Raw genomic sequence first — 10,459 nt, forward strand, 5'->3', positions numbered from 1 at the left:
GAGCCACAGACTAATGTTGTGTATGCTGCCACCAGATCTGCATCTCAAAGTGGAACTGATGCCTTTTTATTCTGCTCTTTGTGAGAGACCTGTGGGTGGATTTTTTACTTTTACTTTTCTTTTGCAATAAGATTTGTGTTTGAAGAAGCAAGAAATAGGACACTGATATCTGTTTAGGGCCTACTGTATTGTGAGAATATGCAGCTGTCGAGGGTTTAGTGAGGTAGTGAGGCTTGTTTGACAGGAAGAGATGACATCACAGTGAGGCCTGAGAATAGCTCAGTAGTAGCCTGTTTGCACAGAGTTTAAACAAGTATTTTTTTAGATTTAAAAGGGCCTAGAAATAAGTTGTTTTTGTTTTTTTTTACTGTAATGTCAGTGTGCTGCATGCCTGAATAAAATATTCAGTCCATTTAAAAAAATCTTGATTGTTGTACTTTTTTAAATGAAAGACCCATAAAAGCCCACTCTTGAACGGTTGAATTTTGACAGTTGTGACACTTCTTTACACTTCTAAGTGACTTAAAGCAATTTCATTTATATAGTGTATAAACATCTATAACTACAACTTGCAAACTTGTGAAAGCGTTGTGAAACTTTTAGATCTTCATCTAACAACTTACCCTGCTCCAGGCTTTAACGCCTTAACAGTGATTGATAACATAAACATGTCAGATGCAGGTCTTCTGTGAAACAAACTACTTTTCCAATACAGTTACCTGTATCATACTCAAGTTAACTACCTATTTTTTATTTTTCTGCAAAAAGAAAGATCACATTGCTAAAACAATAATTCAAAAACTACGTAATGTAAGTAATAAATAAACACATTTAAAATTGCATCCCATAGGGTGGATGAAATTCACTCCTGAGTTTCTTAAGGCTCTGGGAGTGGTGGTGGTGTTTTGATTGGTATGCCTTTGCACCATTGCGTTGAGATCAGATGCAGTGCCTGTGTATTGGCATTCCCATCTTTAAGAGTGGTGACCGGAGGGTGTGCTCCTATTATAATGGCTTCAAACTACTCAACTTCCCTGGAAAGGTCTGCACCAGAGTACTGAAGAGGAGTCTGGTGGAGCAGCTCTTTAGCCTATTGAAGAAATTCAGAGGTGCCTAGCAATTTGCCTAATCGATCTACAAGTGCTTTGTGGACTTGGAGAAGGCAGTTGACTTTATCTGTCAGGCGATGCTGTGAAGGGTCTTTTAGAGGTATGGATACCATTGCTACAAGTCATTCAGTCCCTTTACAACCGCAAAAAGAGTCTGACCTGCATTGCCAATAGTAAACTGGATTAGTTCCAATTGGGCTGCCCTTTGTTATTCTATCCATAATTTTTATGGACAGTATTTCTAGGTGGAGCCAAGTGACAGAAGGCTTTTCTGATCTCGTTTCTGATCTCGTCTCAGCTTTTCGCAGATAATCAGGCTGCGTTCAGTAGCCAACATCTCCAGCTCACACTGGACCAATTTGCAGCCAAGTGTGAAGCAGCAGGAATGAGGATTAGCACCTCCAACTTGATGATGAGTTGCTTCCTTAAATGGAGGATTTCTGTATCTCGTTCTTGTTCGCAAGAGGGGAGTGGAAGATTTAGGAGACGTGTTTGAGTCATGTCTGCATAGATTTAGTCGATGTATCAGTGCTTTGCAGTGAAGAAAGAGGTGAGCTGCCAATTTCCTAGTTGATTTACATCTCTACTCTTGCACACGGTCACTAGGCGAGAGTAGTAGTGTGCTGTAAGTCACAATTGACCTGACAGTGAGGCTCTTCATGATCAGACGATGAGATGATAAGACAGCGGAAACTTATTCAGTCAATTTACTTGGATGAGCTGTTCAGACTGTGCACCTCCATGTGCTAGACAAACATAGATCAGTTCACATCCGCGTGGTAAATACTGTTGGTCACACTTAACTGATTTAAAACTTGCTGACATCACAACTCTCTGCTCTAGCATGGTGAAACTTACACAATCTCATATCAAAGCGTTTTCTCCTGGTTACACATTTTAAGATGTTATCACACACTAAAACCACACCAGGTGAAGGTTCCAAACTAGCATGCCTTTGTGAACCCTAGTCTTGCTAAGATTATTCCAGTAGTTATCATTGGCCAGGTAAGGTTTCTGCTGCTTTTTCTGATCATGTCATTAATTTGCATGTTGTGTACATTCATACAAGTTTGCATTTTATGGAAGTACTCCCTTAATAATGTATGATTAATGTTAACATCACCGCACAAGTAACTGTTTATTAGTCACTAAGTAAACAGTAGACTTTCCCCTATAAGAATTGTATGTGCTTTATTTGAACATGTTCAGCTATAGCATGAAGATTGTATTGACTGTGTGGTCAGTAGTTTACTTTATGCCATGTTATAAGTTTCAAAATCAACAGAGAACCTTGACTTAATTATTTATATCAGGAGTATTTGTCTTATGCTGACATATCTGTGGTTAAAGATCGTTGCAAAGACTTAAAGATGTAAATACATAAACTTTTATTTTAAAACATGTTGGATATTTCATGGTAAAGACACAGCTATATAACACTGTATAAAATTATTACAGTGACTCATCTTTTGTAGATGTCCAAATTTGTGTAAAAGCTAGATTATCTAGAATCTTAATTATCTACAACAAAAATACTGATATTCTGTTCTTCTTACAGCTTTCAGTTTGCAGCTATTCGTCTAAAAGCACTGGCACTCTCAGTCAAAGCAGCTGTACATGTAAAAGAACAGCCCACCTCTTTATGCAGAGATTGCTTTTACTGGAGCACAGTTCACTTACAAACATTGCAGTAGTGGTGGTACACACAATGGTGAACTTTACCTTGATGCCAGTTTTATTCTGCACCATGAGTAAGTACACTTTTCACTATTTTCTCACACAATGGTTAAATCTGTACCACAATCCAAGTAATTTGAATCTTGTAGCCAGTTATATGACAACATTATTCATAGGCATTGTCTGGTTTGTGTGGAGTTTAAAATTTAGGAATATTTGCTTGTTTCAGGTTGGATCTCTTCCTCGGTCACACAGTTTTACACAGCGGAGGTTCAGCCTGGTCAAGAAGTCACACTGAAGTGCTCCAATTTCAGCAGATATCGCTCCCACATATTTTGGTTCAAACTGACGAGCAGTCCCAATGCCAGCTGCATCTCATCTATGTCCAGCTCTCATAGCAACGTTTCTTTCTATGATGGATTTAAAAAAAGCAAATTTCATATGACATCCAACACCTCTGTGTTATTTCTTAAGATCAAACAAGTGAATTCTTCTGACTCTGCGCTTTATTTCTGTGGAGAGAAACAGTCAGATGGAAGGTCAGTCATCTCAAGTGGAACATATTTAAAAGTTCAAGGTAAGTAATGCAGTCTATGGCATTTTATTGTAAAGAAATTAAAAAATAGCAAAGAAAATTATATAAAATTTTGAGTAAATGTAAAAACAGGCAGTATACCTTGTAAAGTTTTCATTTTAATTGTCCATTTTGTAGACGTGGCTGATGGATTAACATATGAACAAATGATGACTGTGATCCTGGGCAGTTTAACTGTTTTCCTTCTACTGGTCACCTTTAGTCTGGCTGTTAAAATCAGGAGATTTCATACAGGTATTTGTATGACTTCATTTAAATTGTCCAATCAAACATTTGCAGTAAACTACTGCAGTTACTGACAGATATATTGTTCCTGTTGTTTAGCTCAAGATGATCCACAGAATGCACAACAGAGTGAGGTAATCTATTTTAATATCAGATTTTGACTTTAGATTAAGATTTATAAGGGGATAACAAAGACATCCAACTTGAACCCACTGAGGGTTCAAGTTGTTTTTATTTAATTCTGTTTGATTTTTTTGTTGTTTTTGTTTTTAGAAACTAGAAACGGTTACTTTTCAGATTAGGTTTCATATATTCTTTTTGGCATCCCAGTTTTCCTGTCAACAGTTTTCATTGGTGCTTCCCAGAAGGGGAAAATTAGATTAGAAAGTGCTGAATGTTAATCTAACCTTAACCTTAACCGAACCCAATACCTAGATAATGGCTATTGTCCTGGTGGATGTTAACATGTGATGTTTTGGGATTATTGAATTTAAACATTTTCATTTACAGAATGTGGATTCTGATGCCATGACCTATACATCAGTGAGTTTCCATCCCAAAGCTAAAATCAGAAGACCTGAACCACCGAGGGAGCTGCAGTCTAATGTTGTGTATGCTGCTACCAGATAGACTCACAAACCAAACCAAATGTTTGCTCAGAGTGGAACATGATCTGCATGTGGGGTTTTGTACCGTTGGTGTGTGGGAAGAGTTGTAATTATTAATTATGTAAAATTTATGCAACGACTGTTAACTGGTTTATAAGACAACAATGAATTTTCATTCAAATAATCCAAAATACAATTTTGGCAAGAACCGTAAATGTTACAGAACTTTTATCTGAACTATATGGTCTGTTGATTAAAGATGACCTATAACGCACATTTCAAGCCGTTGTTTTTGTCCTTCAGTTCTACTACACTACACCGTCTCTTGGCGATATTGTTGTATATATTACATGAGTAATCATTAAGTCATTTTCAGTACAATACATATATTTAGAGATATTTAAGTCCCTTTCTTCAGTTGGTTTATTGTAAAGAGTTTTTGTTTTTGTTCTTCTGCTTGTAGAGATTTCTATCATTGTAGTGCGAATCACTGGTCTGGTTGCCGAAATGACCAAACTGTGAAAAGTTAAAAGAGCAAGAGCTTTCACTCACTTGTTATATTCTTCTAAATAAAGAATCTTTGATATATATTTTACAAAATGCATTTTAAATATGAATATGATCATGGTAGTGATAAATAATTATTAAGATTCATAATTTTTTCCATTTAGGTAGAAATATGGAGATGAGTAAATACGTGAAATTACGTATGAAATTATTTTTCTCATTCACACTTTCTAATTTCCAGAGAAACTACAGGACAAACCATGGGGTATGACAGTATAATATTAAATTAAATATTTTAATTGCTTCTCATTATTTTCTGACATTTTGCACAGTACAGTCTATAATTTCTTGGTCAAAACGCATCTCTGGTAGTTTTGCCTCTGTACACCACCGGAACTGAGATCAAACAATCACTGTGTGATTGAAGTGTAGACTTTCAGATTTAATTTCAGAGTTTTGAAAATCTACTTTTTAGAGCCATTTTTCTACACTTTTCACCATGTACAGAGACTTAAATCAGACAACATAGCATAAATTTAAATATAAGGATCATTTATAATACTGGGATAAAAATCCTTTACAGTCGATGACTGTCTGAAGTCTGGAACCCACAGAATCATTTCAACAAAAGTTTTCAGATAATTAAAAAAAAAAAAAAAACAACATCAGACCTCTTAACGTGAAAATACAGTATATTTCATACAGTATTTGTTAGTGAGCAAGTTTGTAGAAGTAACTCAAACCTCTCTAAAGCTGTATCACCATACAGTTGCCTGAGGGTTTGTAACAGGTCTCACGTACTTAGACCCACATCACCAGTTCAGCTCTACGACGTGCATCGCGTGTTCAAACTTGTGAAGAGATGCTTGCAGCAGTGTGACATTTTCTCACCCTAAAGTAAAAGCATGTGCTTCTGAAGACTCATAGCAGAAGTAGCTCCCACCGTCTTGCACTATGCAGTACAAAACTGACATCTGTGGATTTTAATCAGAGACTGGCCTTACCCTTAGATCAGCAGTGTCAAACTCATTTTAGTTCAAGTAAACCATAAATTATTACCTATAAATATTTTCCTTTCTTTTTGCCAAAAAAAAATGAGAGTTCACAGCTGGAGATGACTTAACTTTTCTCGTCAGTGAAACTGTAATTATCAAACTGCTATGCTGACAGGAAATACATTAAGAATGCCCCTGTATTTGTACTTAGGTGGAATTAAAAAGGTGATCAACTACTCATACAGAGATGCATTTGTAATAACTTACAACATAATGCTTCCTGGTGCAATAAACAGACAAAGACAAAGAAATGATGCCTCCTTAACCACAATTTCCACACGTTATACAGTCATGCAGTGGGCTGGAAGTTGTATGTTTGAGACCCCTGATCTTAAGGTTATTGGAACCATAGACTGTATATAAATGATGGTTGCACTCACCATGATGTTAACCACAGGTTTCTGAACTTTATATTTTAAAGCCTCAGAGTGTTGTATTTTTGCTGCCACTATGCTGGTTTTTAAAGCCTTAATTGACAATATGTAGACAAGCATTGAGTCATAATTGGGGGTAGATTTCCATTCATTTCCTATGGCGGTCACCACAGATGTAACAAGGTGGATTGATTAAAACATTCAATATTCAATGAAAGAGGTCATCATCACTTTTATATGTTCAAGTGCATAGTGTTGAGAAAGTCATAAGGCCTTGAGGCAATCAGATGTAAAAAACAAAAAACAAAAAAAACAAACAAACAATATTTATGTGTGTTTTAAGTTGTAAAATCGGTCAGATTTGACCCGAACATGACAGGAAGGTTTTAACTGCATCCATTCGCTTCCGCTTATCCTTTCCAGGGCCGCGGGGGGCGCTGGAGCCTATCTCAGCGAGAGGCAGGGTACACCGTGGACAGGTCGTCAGTCTGTCGCAGGGCTAACACACAGAGACAGACAACCATTCGCTCTCACATTCACACCTATGGGCAATTTAGATTGATCAATTAACTTATCTCCACTAACTGCATGTCTTTGAACTGTGGGAGGAAGCTGGAGTATTAACAGCACCTTCTAGTGGCCATAGTTATTATATGAACACAGGAAAAAATCAGTCATCATGATAAAGGTTCAACAAGGTTCTGCACACATTTCTTGAGTCTTTTACAATATATATATATATATATATATATATATATATCCTCAGCCCCAACATACTAAAAAAAATGTCCTTTGTACATCATGTGGGTATAGGTGTAGTATCAGTGTCTTTTCCTGGTAGTGTTTTTGTGGTCGGTTGAGAAATAAACCCTCCTCTTTTTATTGAAGACCCCCCTTCCTGGGTCTCACTTCAATTCCAGACATTGCAAAGCTTCAGTCGTGTGTGCAGTGATGAACTTTACCTTTATAACAGTTTTGTCTCTTAAGACAGTCTCTGCAGCCTGTGCTAACTTAATTACATTTGACGTTATATTTCTGTTAACCTAGATTTAATTAAGACTTAATTTAATTAACTGATTCATTTTAATTGTACCGCATTTTTTTGTTTAAGAACTCATTTGATTTGTTTCATCATGGATCTCCATTAGCAGGTCTCAGACTGTGGAGGTCCATCCAGAAGAAATCATGCTGCAGCGCTCCAGCATCCAGTTCATAACAATCTGGTTCACTCATCCAGCTGGATCAGAGTCATGTTTACCGCTGATAAAAGTGCTGCATGCTGGGAAGGATTTCAGAGTGGATCACCTGAAATGACATTCAGCATCTCAACTATCTTCTTCCTAATCAAACATGTGGATGTGTTTGACTCTGGAATGTACTTCAATGGATAATATGCAGATGTTTATCCAGGTTTTAGAGTGATACACTTAAATATTAAAGGTAAGAACAATTTATTTTGATCAGATTTCTTTGTTTTAAATGTTAAAATGCACAAAATAAATATTTATCCAGGTGTCAAAACAAAGATGACATGAAAACTATTTTCATTTCATTAAATGGCAGCAGTAAATTTGATGGTGTGGACAACTAGCAAAGAAAAGACTGACAGACAGAGAGACCTGAATTTGAACTAATGCAGTGATTCTCTCATAGAATAATTTGATGGCAAAGCTGATTCTGGCTCCTCGCATGGCTGTTAAAGTCAAGAAACTCCATACGGGCACCAAGAGGATTCATCTGATCATTTTTGGCTAATTATGAAAGAGGTTTTAGCATAATGATTAACATTGATGCCATGTTGTTCAGTCTCTGTAATGTAGCTGCTGCTGCTGAAGGATAGAAACTGCATTAATTTTTATCTTCTTTTTTTGTTCACTGTTTATGCCATTTTTATATTAATTAATTAAGACACTGCGAGTTGTTACTGTACTTTGAAGAATCTGGACTCACCTGAAGCAGCTGGAATAAGAAACAGAAGGCCAGCATCAGAGAAAGAAGTGGAGAATTGTTTATGTAACTCAGGGTTAAATTGTTGTTTTATATTGTTTGTCTGTGACTGATTAGTCAGAGTAAAGAAAATGTTTCATTAAATATTTTCTCTCTTGTCTGGCTTTTCACTGAATTAGATCCAATTTTTGTTTGTTGGACGAGTCTGGAAGAATCACAACAGTCTATCCTGATTCTCTTATAATGAGAGTTAGATGAAGTTCTGGACGTGAACCTGAGCTCAACCACCTTAAGGTCACAGCTGCCATAGGGAAAGAAGCAGGGTAGCCCTGAAAAGGTTGCAAGTCCATCACATAACCACACAATCATCATTCCTCCGTGCTGTGAAAAAGTATTTTCTACTTTGCACTACCGCCACCATGTTTGACTGCTGGTATGATGTTCTTTCTATGAAATGATGGGTTAGTTTTACATCAGCAGTGGCTTTCACTTTCAAACACTCCCATGGATGCCATTTTTGCAAAATCTCTTTCTTGTTGTTGAATCATGAACACTGAGCTTAACTGAAACAAGTGAAGCCTTTAGATGTTGATCTGGGTTCTTTTGTGACCTCTTGTATGACTTGTCAGTAATAAATTACCTGAAAATGTAAGTGTGACAAATATGCAAAACAGAAAACAGCAAAATACTTTTTCACTCGCACTGTAGGCTCCAACTAAACATGCATGTCTTTGGAACATGGGTGGAAAAGTCACACTCTGCTGGTCATTAGAAAAAATACAAGTATAAGGGAGCAGTTTTCACTTTTCAGACCGAGAAGCTAAGTACATCTTTTAAGTACATTGTGTGCTTCAGATCCTGTTCTTTATCCCCTGACCACCTGCTGCTCTCACCAACTGTTTTCTTACCTTTGCCACTCACCTGATCTCAAATCTGCCTGGACACATGTTTTTTTTTTGTTTGTTTGTTTGTTTGTTTGTTGTCTTAATCTTCTCTGCAATCATTATTTTGAGAAAGTGGGAAGGGAAAACTCAATTTTAACAGGAAGAAACCTCCTGCAGAACCAGCTCAAGGAGCAAATTTCCACATCAGGCTATGAGACAATGTCAGACCAGAATAGACTGAGGAGCATTTAATGTTTCAGTGGGTCACATTTAAAGTGGCATAGATTGAATATGCAGCTTGTGCTATTCCATTTTTTATAACCTTTAAAAATCCTGACATGTGTCTCCTGTTCCTCTCTGACTGAAGCATCACTCTTTGGTCCTTTGTTTTTGTAGAAGGAAAGCCTGAAGAGGAACTTTGCTGGCAACTGTAAAGAGGTGATATTTTTCATGTCTGCTGTGGTGTCCTAAATTTCCGCTTCTGATCTTTATTTCAACAAATACGGTGTTACTTGATGTTTGTGAAACTTACTCAAAGGGGACAGTCAAATGGTCTGCAGGGGGAGGGAGGGATGAATGACATACTTATCACTTCAGCTGAAATCGCACAGCGTCAACAGTCAGTAGTTTTTTAGGAGAAGAAGAGGCGGTGAAACCTGACCTAGTTGGTTTTCACTTGATAAAATCAGTGTTTGTAGTTGTACAGACTTTTGGAAAAGTAATATCAAAAATTAAATTATTGTCATCTTTGCTGGTGTATTTACAAGGATTATATATATTATAAGGACTAATAAATAATGAAGCCACAACACAAATGTTTCTAATAAGGTTATGTGGTCTGGGTGTAATTTGTTTTCATCAGAATATATATCTCTTTCTCCAAAAGTTGAATCTGTTCATCTGGACGTAGCGTTTTGTGGGAGAAACGTTTCGTCACTCATCTAAGTGACTTCTTCAGTCTCAGCTGACTGCAGGTTTCCCCAATCTTATAAACAGTACATTTGCATAATGACTGAAACCAGCCCACTGAAGGAACAATGGGCTGTGAGGTCAGTTCCTTAATCATAATTATGCAAATTCCCATGACCATTGATCAACAATCATCTAAAAGCTGACGTGTACCGTAAACCTACACATGCGGATCAGTATCTAAGGTTTGACTCTCATCATCCACTGGAGCACAAACTGGGTGTCATCAGGACACTACAACACAGAGCGAACACCATCCCCACTGACACAGCGGCCAGGGAGGCAGAAGAACAGCACATCAAGAAGGCCCTGAGTAAATGTGGTTATCCCAGCTGGAATTTTGTCAAAGCTGGAAAGACACCTAAAGAAAGCTCCAGCCGATCCAGGAGAGAAGGACAACCGCTGCCCAAGCAAAAACCTGTAGTGATCCCGTACGTGTCAGGAGTATCGGAACAGTTGAGACACATTTTTTCTAAACACCGGGTCTCTGTGGATTTTAAACCCCAAAA

This window comes from Pelmatolapia mariae, linkage group LG3_W (genome assembly GCF_036321145.2).
Source record: "Pelmatolapia mariae isolate MD_Pm_ZW linkage group LG3_W, Pm_UMD_F_2, whole genome shotgun sequence".
Classification (NCBI taxonomy): domain Eukaryota; kingdom Metazoa; phylum Chordata; class Actinopteri; order Cichliformes; family Cichlidae; genus Pelmatolapia; species Pelmatolapia mariae.